Source organism: Lemur catta, chromosome 9 (assembly GCF_020740605.2).
Source record: "Lemur catta isolate mLemCat1 chromosome 9, mLemCat1.pri, whole genome shotgun sequence".
NCBI lineage: Eukaryota > Metazoa > Chordata > Mammalia > Primates > Lemuridae > Lemur > Lemur catta.
The window spans coordinates 1,469,937-1,478,464 of NC_059136.1; the positions used below are offsets into that span (position 1 = coordinate 1,469,937).

At 55.8% G+C, this 8,528-nt stretch overlaps 1 long non-coding RNA gene across 1 annotated transcript; it reads left to right on the forward strand.

Annotated features, from left to right (window-relative positions):
- Nucleotides 1-434: 434 nt before the first annotated feature.
- Nucleotides 435-4,720, forward strand: LOC123644942. Its single transcript, XR_006737309.1, has 4 exons — nucleotides 435-523; nucleotides 1,761-1,952; nucleotides 2,529-2,727; nucleotides 4,605-4,720. It is a non-coding gene; the product is annotated as an uncharacterized LOC123644942 (long non-coding RNA).
- Nucleotides 4,721-8,528: the final 3,808 nt, after the last annotated feature.

Genomic DNA, 8,528 nt, shown 5'->3' on the forward strand with positions numbered 1-8,528 from the left:
CCCTGCCGCTCCTCCCCGGCGCGGTCTGGCTCCCGGCTCCCCGCCCGCCTCCCGGGGCCGCCCGACTGTGCTCGGCACCCCGGGCGCGCCGGCGCAGGCAGGCCGAGGCAATTGGACGTTAGATGGCCTCGAGGACCCCTGCTGATGTTTAGAGGGGGCTTCCAAACCTGGCATCGCTGGAAGAAGGTTTGGGGGTCCTTGGCAAAGGACATGGGCTTCAAGAAGGGTCGCATTAGTCTGGGAGGAATGGCAGAGTCCTGACAGAGCGCAGGCCGGAACGGTGGCCAGTTCTCCGGCTCACAGCTCTGGAACCGAGGGCCAGTGGCGCTCTGGAACGGACCCCGCGGGATGCCTGTGCTCATGAGAAAGGAGCGCTGTGCGCCCTGGGTCCTCGGCCGCAGACTCGCTCTCAGCGACCGCCGCCGTTTCCCAAGAGTCAGACGCTGCAGCCGTCCAAGGCGCGCCGCCAGCCGCCGGGTTTGAGGTCCTGAGTCTTGCTCCGTGCAGCCAGCGCTGCCCACAGGTGAGAACTCCCTTGTAAAGCCAACCTTTTGATGTGCGAGCCAGCGCCTGGCTGCAGCCCCGTCCCGGAGACGGGGAGCCCGAGCGCGTCTCTCCGTCCCCGCGGTCTGGAGAGGCAGCGCGGCGCGCCCGGGGCGGGGAGCCGGCGGCTCTGCGTGCCCAGGCGCGACGCCACCATGGACAGCTCCCAGCCACTTCCTCCACTCGGGGTCTGTGGCCCTGGGTCGCCGGGGACGTCAGAGCTTTCTCCCAGACCCAGGGTGGTGGGGCGCGGGGAAGCAGGAGAGGGACTGATGGCGAGCTGCGGCTTGTGACCCGGCTGGCTGAGCCTGCCGCTGACTTTGCAGAGCACCTCTGCTGGCACTCGGGGCTTCCCTGGTTTTCGTGACACCACGGAGACCTCTGGGAGGGACGTGTGACCCCTGAGAATGCACAGAGGCAGTGAGATAAGCTCGGACACGCCCAGGCATCCGCTCAGGCTGCTTTTCGTGTGGGGCAGGTCCTGCGCTCCATTTTGTTAAATTATTTATTTAGTAAATGTGGCATTGGGGGGATACATTAGTTTCACAGTTAGTGACAGAACGGAGAAGAAACAAAATAGAACAAGTTTCTGGAGAATGTGTCTAGAAGCGTTTGTGAAAGCGACGGGGCTGTTTTCTGACCCTGACAGTGTCAGCCAAAGTGTGTGACATTCCTAAAGCCACTTCCAGGGGCTCCTCCTTCTCCCGGGAGATGGTCTTTCTAGTTGGTTCCTCGGAGACAGGACGTGAAAACCCACAGGGGTTAACTGTGCTCCACATCAAACACCTCCCTTTTCTGGCGTGAAATGACACGGACGGGGTCTTGCTGTCACAGCCACACGGGAGGATGCATCTGCCTTATTTTTAAATTACAAGAAACCAGGTTGGTTCTTCTGTCTGTTTGTGGCAGATGAAGGCCCGTGGACGGTTAGAACCATCACTCTCCTCTTTTTTTTTTTTTTGAGATAGCATCGAAACTTTGGGAAAGTCACTTAAACTCTGGCTCATCTGTTTCCTCATCTGTCAGCTGGGATGACACAATCTACCTTGCAGGGCTTGCTATGAAAATTACAGCAATTGACACAATATTAGGCATTTAATCCAGAGCCGAGCACAGAGAAATCTCTTCAACGGCAGCAATTATGGGTGCGTTTTAAAGACAGTGTGTGTTTCTTTCGAATTGTGCTCACCATTCCTCTGCCTTCTCTCCTGACCTAGGGCCTCTTTGAGAGGGACTCCATCTCCACTCCACCTTCTCCTTCGGGAACACGTGGATGGAGGTGATGAAACAGCTGAAGTTGATCACAATGCTAAAAGAAAACCAAAAAACTCCTACTTAAATGGAAGGACTTTTAGGTGAGACGAATCAGTCAACTGTTCCCACCTGTACCAGCCGGAGGAACGATAAAAGTAAGGCATTTTCAAAATAGTCTCACCGCCCTCTGGCTCAGATGGGTCTACTCTCCCTGACAGTTCTCGCACCAGAATGCAAAATCGTCTAAGGGGCGGCTCTTGCTGGGAGGGATGTGCTTGTGGGTGTTGATGGGCCGCGGCTGGGGATCACGCAGGGGCAGTGAGGGCCAGCGGGGTGGGCGGCACCCGGTCTGGAGACCACCGAGTGGTCACTGCCGGGCAGAGGCAACTCCTCGTAGGCTGGAGCCTTGGTTAGCTGTGAGACCCTGACCAAGACACTTGCTCTGCCCAGAGCGCTGGCTGCTTATTTGGTCCCAGATGAACTTGAGGGTCCCCCATCCAGCTGTGCATTTGGGGCTTCTGTCTGGTAGAAATCACTACTATGTGATATGCCACAGAAGTTTGCATAATGGAGTTGTAAAGTACCCAGTGTTCCAGTTAGATTTCCCCCTGGAAGTGTGTGTGTGTGTGTGTGTGTGTGTGTGTGTGTGTGTGTGTCCGTGTGTCCGTCCATCCGTCCCTCCCTGTCAGTTCCACATTCGAGAGCTCTTGGGTTTTCCTCCCCACCTGCAGCAGATCGGAAGGAATCTCACCTCTGCATCTGAAAGGACTGGGCTAAAGCACACAAGCTGCAGACACCGTGGCCGCGAGTCTTCCTGTGATTTTCATCTACTGGTGACATGAACAGAGCGGGAAGATGCGGGCCCCGGCTGACCCTGAAGTCCTGGCTTTCTTCTGCGGTTCCCGTGCGCAGCACACCCAGGACTTTCTGGTAAGAGAACTGCTGAACTGCAGGACGCTGTCGGGTGCAGGGCCACGAAGGGGAGGGACTGGCACCAGCAGTCGTAGGAAGGAGCGCTCCGTCGCCTGGTGGCATTCTGTGTGTTGAGCAGAGGCTGAGTCCTCGGGACAGACGGGTCAAACGGCTGGAGTGGCAGTCAGTGGGGACAGCCCGTGGGACGAGCGTGGTGAATTCAGTTATTCTCATCAGCCGCTTTGAAGCCGGCCGCTCAAGTGACCGGTTTCAGTCCCTTCTGAGGTATTGGCAGGGCACAGCCGTAGGGTGGATAAATGCATTTTGCATTTGTGGTGACAGCTAACAGAGAAACGCAAGCATGCAGGCCGGGTTCCTAAAAGAGAGCAAAGCGTCTCTGTGGACCGCATCCACGAGACTGAGCGTCTCTGGAGGGGGTGGGCCGCGCGTCCCTGTCTGCAGGGTGGCAGATGCCCAGGTGTGTGATCTTATCAGAGCAAGGCGTCGGCTGTCTCCTCACTGCTCGCTTTTACCGTTGTCTGGAGGCACTTTCGGTTTCCTTTGAACAGCGACCAGGAAAGGATCATATTCCTGCTCTCCCGTCTGCTTGGGTTGGGAGGAGGCTGGGAGTGGCGCTGCGGGACCTCTTGGTGCCGGGTTCCTTTCTACCGTTTTGCCACATGCTCAGCTGAGCCTGAGCCTCCTTTCCCCGAAGCCTGGCATGCGGGAACTTTACAAATTTGGGTAGGATGGTGGCCATCACAGTGACTTTCATTAATCTCCGCACCTCTTTCCCCAGCCACTCCCTCCCCAGCCCTTCCTTTTTCTTTGTCTGCCCTGATGCCAGGCTGTGTTCAAGCTTGGTTCTTCAGAAGGGAGGCTGCCTGCTGAGAAATGTCATCAAATATACATTTGCTGTCTGCTCGGTTCCCTCGGTGCCAGGAAACACGCATGCCCACCCAGGGGGAGAGGCCCTGCCACTCCTCCCTGCCCCTGGCATTTTTCAGGGCCCGTCCCTCGGCACAGCTCGGCTCAGGCATCCAAATCCGTCTTCCCTTCCCACCCCTGTGGGTGAGTGAGCCTTGGGGAGCACAGGCGGGCAGCCTCCCCCACACGTGCCCTCCCAGGGCCAGGCTTCCTCCCCAGCCCCGGGCAGCCTGGCTGCGTGCTGGGAAACTGCTGGGACGTTATCTCTGTCTTCTGCACGGGCAGCCATATCGGAGGTTTAGTTCAACGTGAGTTAAAGTGCGGCGACCAGACTTTGAAAACCTTTGAAGACCAGGTCTGCGTTTCTTTCTCTGAGCTGTCGGTGGCATTTCCTGTTGCAGGGCAGGCACTGTCCATGCGGGTTGCGGTCTCGCCTGTTTCTAGGCATCACATGGGGGCGGGGGCCACGGCCTTCCCCGGAGCCTGCCACGCTCTTCGGTCCTCTCTGCGGTGAGGTTCGTGCCGCTGACCTGTCTGTGCGGCTGTGAGGCGCGGGCCCGGCCCGGGGGGTTTCTGTGGCTCTGCCGGTCAGGAGAGGCGGGACCGCTGGAGTGTCCCTTGGGGACTGGATTGAAGCTGATGGCCATTTTGAGTCCACTCCCTACTTGGACCTCCCGCCAGAGCTGGGGCATGGTCCCTGGCTTCACTCGTCCTCGATTTCTTTACCTATAAAAGGAAAAGGTTCGGTTAGACCAGTGCTTCCTAGACTTGAAGCAGGCAAACAAACTGCAGTGGTGTTGGTCAACGTGCGAGTTCTGATTCGGCCGGTCTGCGCCGGCGTGAGTGCCCGCGTGCTAGCAAGCCCCCGGGTGCTGCTGCTGGTCCCAGTGGCTTTGTTTAAGTCGTGGCGGCTGCATCGTTGCTGACCTTCTGCGACTCTGGTTCTTACTCTCTTGGTGTCATTTTAGTCCGTTTCTGGTGTCCGAGTGGATGGAGCCCAGCTGGCCTGCTGCCTCCTAATAACCTTGTAATGACTCTTCGGATTCTTGGAGACAATTAGTGTGACTCCTGAGCCATCGCATCAGCAGACTAAATATCTCCACCCCCTTTAAGTGTCCCCTTCTCTCTGTCATAATAAATTCTTCAAAGCTCTCTGGACTGAGTTACTGCTAAGTGCAAGACGGTTGTGCGAATGTCAATTTATCTTTCGGATGTAATTTTGGTGGCATTAAGAGATCACTTGGGGAATTTCATCTAACTCTGGTTCCAGACACTGAGAATGCATGTTTACATTTAAACAACTCTTCTTGACTCTGAAGATCACAACTTTTTTTTTTTTTTAACCTACAAATGAGATTTAAAGCTCAGTGTCTCCCTCAGCCCCTCCCTGGGCCCTCCTGTGCGGATGAACTGGTCTCGCAAGTGCACCGTGCACAGCCCGAACGCGAGTGTGCAGTTGCACCCCAGCACCCGCCGCCCCGCTCAGAAGCAGAAAATAAATTGAGAGAAGGTTTTGCTCACCTTGGCTGAGGCAGGCCCCGAATCAGCCCCTGGGAAGGCAGAGTTGAATGTGTAGTCCCTGCCCCCAGGAGTTGCCTGTCTAGGGAAGGGACAGACTCTAAGTTGCCAGGCAACGTGACGGGGCTGGGACGGGCGGTCAGGGACCTGCTGCGGGAGCACAGGAGGCTGTCAGCTCGGCCAGAGGAGATCGCAGGTAGCTTCACTGAGAGGCAGGTACGAGACGGGTCTGCAAGGATTCAGAGGAGTTTTCCGGTAAGGCAAAAGGGGTGCGCAGAGTGAGTTCCACGCAGAGAGAAGGGCACAGGGACAGAGCCCTAGGCGCAGACAGGCCTACATCCCTCACCTCCCGCAGCCTCTCAGGTACAGGCAGGTTCTTACCTGCCCCAGGTGCATGAGCCCCCACCTGTGCAGACCTCAGGCTTCCCCGGGTACAAGAGAGAGTCCCTCTTTGCAGCTATAGGTCTTGTCTGGGTCCTTTAGTCTCCTAGACCAGTGGTTTAAAAATTGCTTTAAGCATCAAACTCTTTCTTCCCACAAAATCTTAGTAAATCCAATTTAAAAACTAGATAAAACGTGTCTGTGGTTTGAGGTGGGGGCTGGATTTTTGTTTTGAGGTCCACAAAGGGTTCCACGGAGCTCCACGACCTCCGAGGAGTGCAGTTGGAAACCCCGTCCTGGATAATTTCATTTGCTCTTGGCAGTCACAGCAACCATGTTATCTTAGCTTTATCGTGGTTTGTGTTGCTATGTCTTTTTAATATTCTTTTTAATGTCTTGCCGGGGTTTTTGTGCGTTAACAATTTTCAGTGGAACAAAACCATAATCTCTGTGTGTGATGGTCTCACCAGTGTCAGGTGCAGGGACTGTGGGGTGGGGTGGGGGCTGGTCCAGAAAACTTGCGTTGTCACCAAGCACGGGAGGAGGCACACAGAGCCGTGAGCCTTTTGCAAAAACGGGTTTTTAAGTTTTCAACCTTGTCAACCTCCCAAGAATCTTCAGGTTCCATAAAAGCTAGTGAGAAAAAAAAAAATAGTTTATTCCAGGGTGTATAACTTGACAAATTCTATCTGCACCGTTTTCACGGATGTGAAATAGCCAAGTGTGAATGCGAGATGTTTTTGGAAGTGGGGTTTGAGCAGCCGAGGCCAACCAGATGGGCGGGGGACAGGGGCAGCTCTGCTGGGGAGGCCCCGGGTGGGCTCAGTCCCCAGGGGTAGCATCTGTGCGCCCCCTGCAAAGCTCCTAATGGAGGAAATGGATGCCCTGAACGGGACAGCACCCAAAGACAGGCCGCCCCCCGCCGAAGGGTGGTCCCAGTCCTCAGGGATCTGAAGAACGAGCCTCTTCTAGGCCTGGAGCCAGCTCTAAAAACATGATCGTATGAATTAGTTAAGATGAAAGTGAGGCCTGTTCAGTCTGGAGTGTGGGAAACTCTGCACCTCTGGGGACCCTACTGGGCGTGTGAGGAGCCCAGCAGAGGGGGGGGCCCTGCCAGACGGTTCCGCCAGGACGGGGCGCTGTGGCTGCCGGCCAGACCAGCAGCCTGGCGCCGGCAGTGTCGGGAAGGCCGGGTGCCGTGGGTGACCCCAACGTGGCTCTCTGGGGGGTGTCCGACCCCCGTGCAGAGGCCTCTGTGTCAGCCCACATGGCCACGGCCACTAGAACACGCTGAGCTGGAACCGGCTTCCAGACCATGGAGTCCAACCTCTTCCTACGGCCTGGGTTTCCTCAGGGCCGACATAGGCTGTCTTCTAGGTCACCTTGACCTCTTGGCACCGTGACCACAGACACCGGTTTCCCAGACTCCGTGGAACTGTCTCAGGTGGCCAGCAGCGAGCCCAAGCCGTCCACATGGATTCAGTGGCTGCTGCCTGGGCTCTCACCACGCTGTGGACCCCCCCTTCCCTCCACCATCCCGGGAGGCAGTGGGGTCTGCAGGTGGCAGATGAGGACACTGATGGCCAAGGTTACAGGGACGGTACAGGCTGGCACCTTGTGCTTCTGTCCTGCTCCGAGTCCAAGGCGCCCCCTCCTGCCTTCACTGGAGGCCTCTTGTCATGCCGTGTGTTGGGGGCACATTTTCCCAGCTTGGTCTCCTCAGTTCCCCTGGAGGCTCTCCTGGGAGTCCCCCCGAGCCTGCTGTCCCGAGCCGCCCAGGCCCCCGTGGCTGTGCACGGCTATTGTTGCAACCAGTATGAGCCACCAAGAGCAGTGTGTAAACCAGCAGGTTTGGGTAAACCATTAAAAAAAAAAATTCTTTTTAAAAGAATCTGACGGTTATGAGAAGCCTGTTTCAAAGCTGATTGTGGGCAGGCACTGAGTAATTCACTCACGCTAATTTTCCGAAGCTTTGGGCTCAGGAAAACCTCAAACATAGTGGCTAAGTACTTTTCCTTTCCTTTCCTTTAAAAACCGTGTTTATTTGCAGAGGAATTTAATCCATATGTTTCAGATCCATTTCCATGTTACTCAGCAAAAGGTTGTTTTCCACCAACATTGCTAAGTCGTGAGCGAGCGCCACTGGTCTCCCCGCAGCGGGTCTCACAGCCGAGCCCTGTCTGTGCCCGCGGCCACCCCCAGCCTTGGGTCAGACACAAGGAGACGCAGCCCACGGCAGGCAGGGGGAAAAGTCACTAGCGCTGTCTTTAGGTAGGATTTTGATATTTGCTTCATCATGGATTTTTTTGCATGAATTTTGATTTTTAAAATGTTGCATCTCAACATTCTTTATACTGGCGGCTGAGTCTTTTGGGTCCTCTTCAATTTTGTACCAGAGCTCACCCCCGCCTTGACCTGCTAAACACCCGTCCCGGGCTCATTGGTCCTCGCAGTCGGTTCTGCTACAGTCTCCTGTGCAGAGGTTACTCCCAGGGACAAGGCAAACAAGCTTTTCGGTGGCGGAAGTTGCCTCTGAGCTTGGTGGATTGAGCTCGGGGTGCGGATTGAGCTCAGGGTGCCGGGCGTGAGTCTTTGGACTTGTGACCTGAGGCTGCTGTCACCCCTCCCTGCTTCTCGCAGCGGGAAGGAATCACAGAGCTCCACAGCAGAACGTTTTGCAGATTCTGCTGGGTGGTTGTGTCACTAGTCCATGACTTCTTAAGAAGCCGCTAAGTTCATCCCATTTCTCAACCCAGTTCCTGGTCGTAAAAGAGAAAGCAGCTGCCGGATTTGGCTTTGGGATTCCCATATGCGAGGCTTTCTGCTTGCTTACAGGGTCTTGTGAAAATAAAAAGGCATGGAAATCTCGGTGGTGTCTGTCGGGTTCATGGCTTTGAAGCGGCTTGGAGACGCCTCCGACCACAGCCTGTGGGTTGTGTGCACACAGCGCTTTCCAGGTGACTGAGAAAGAGTTTAAATCTGTTTTAAATTTT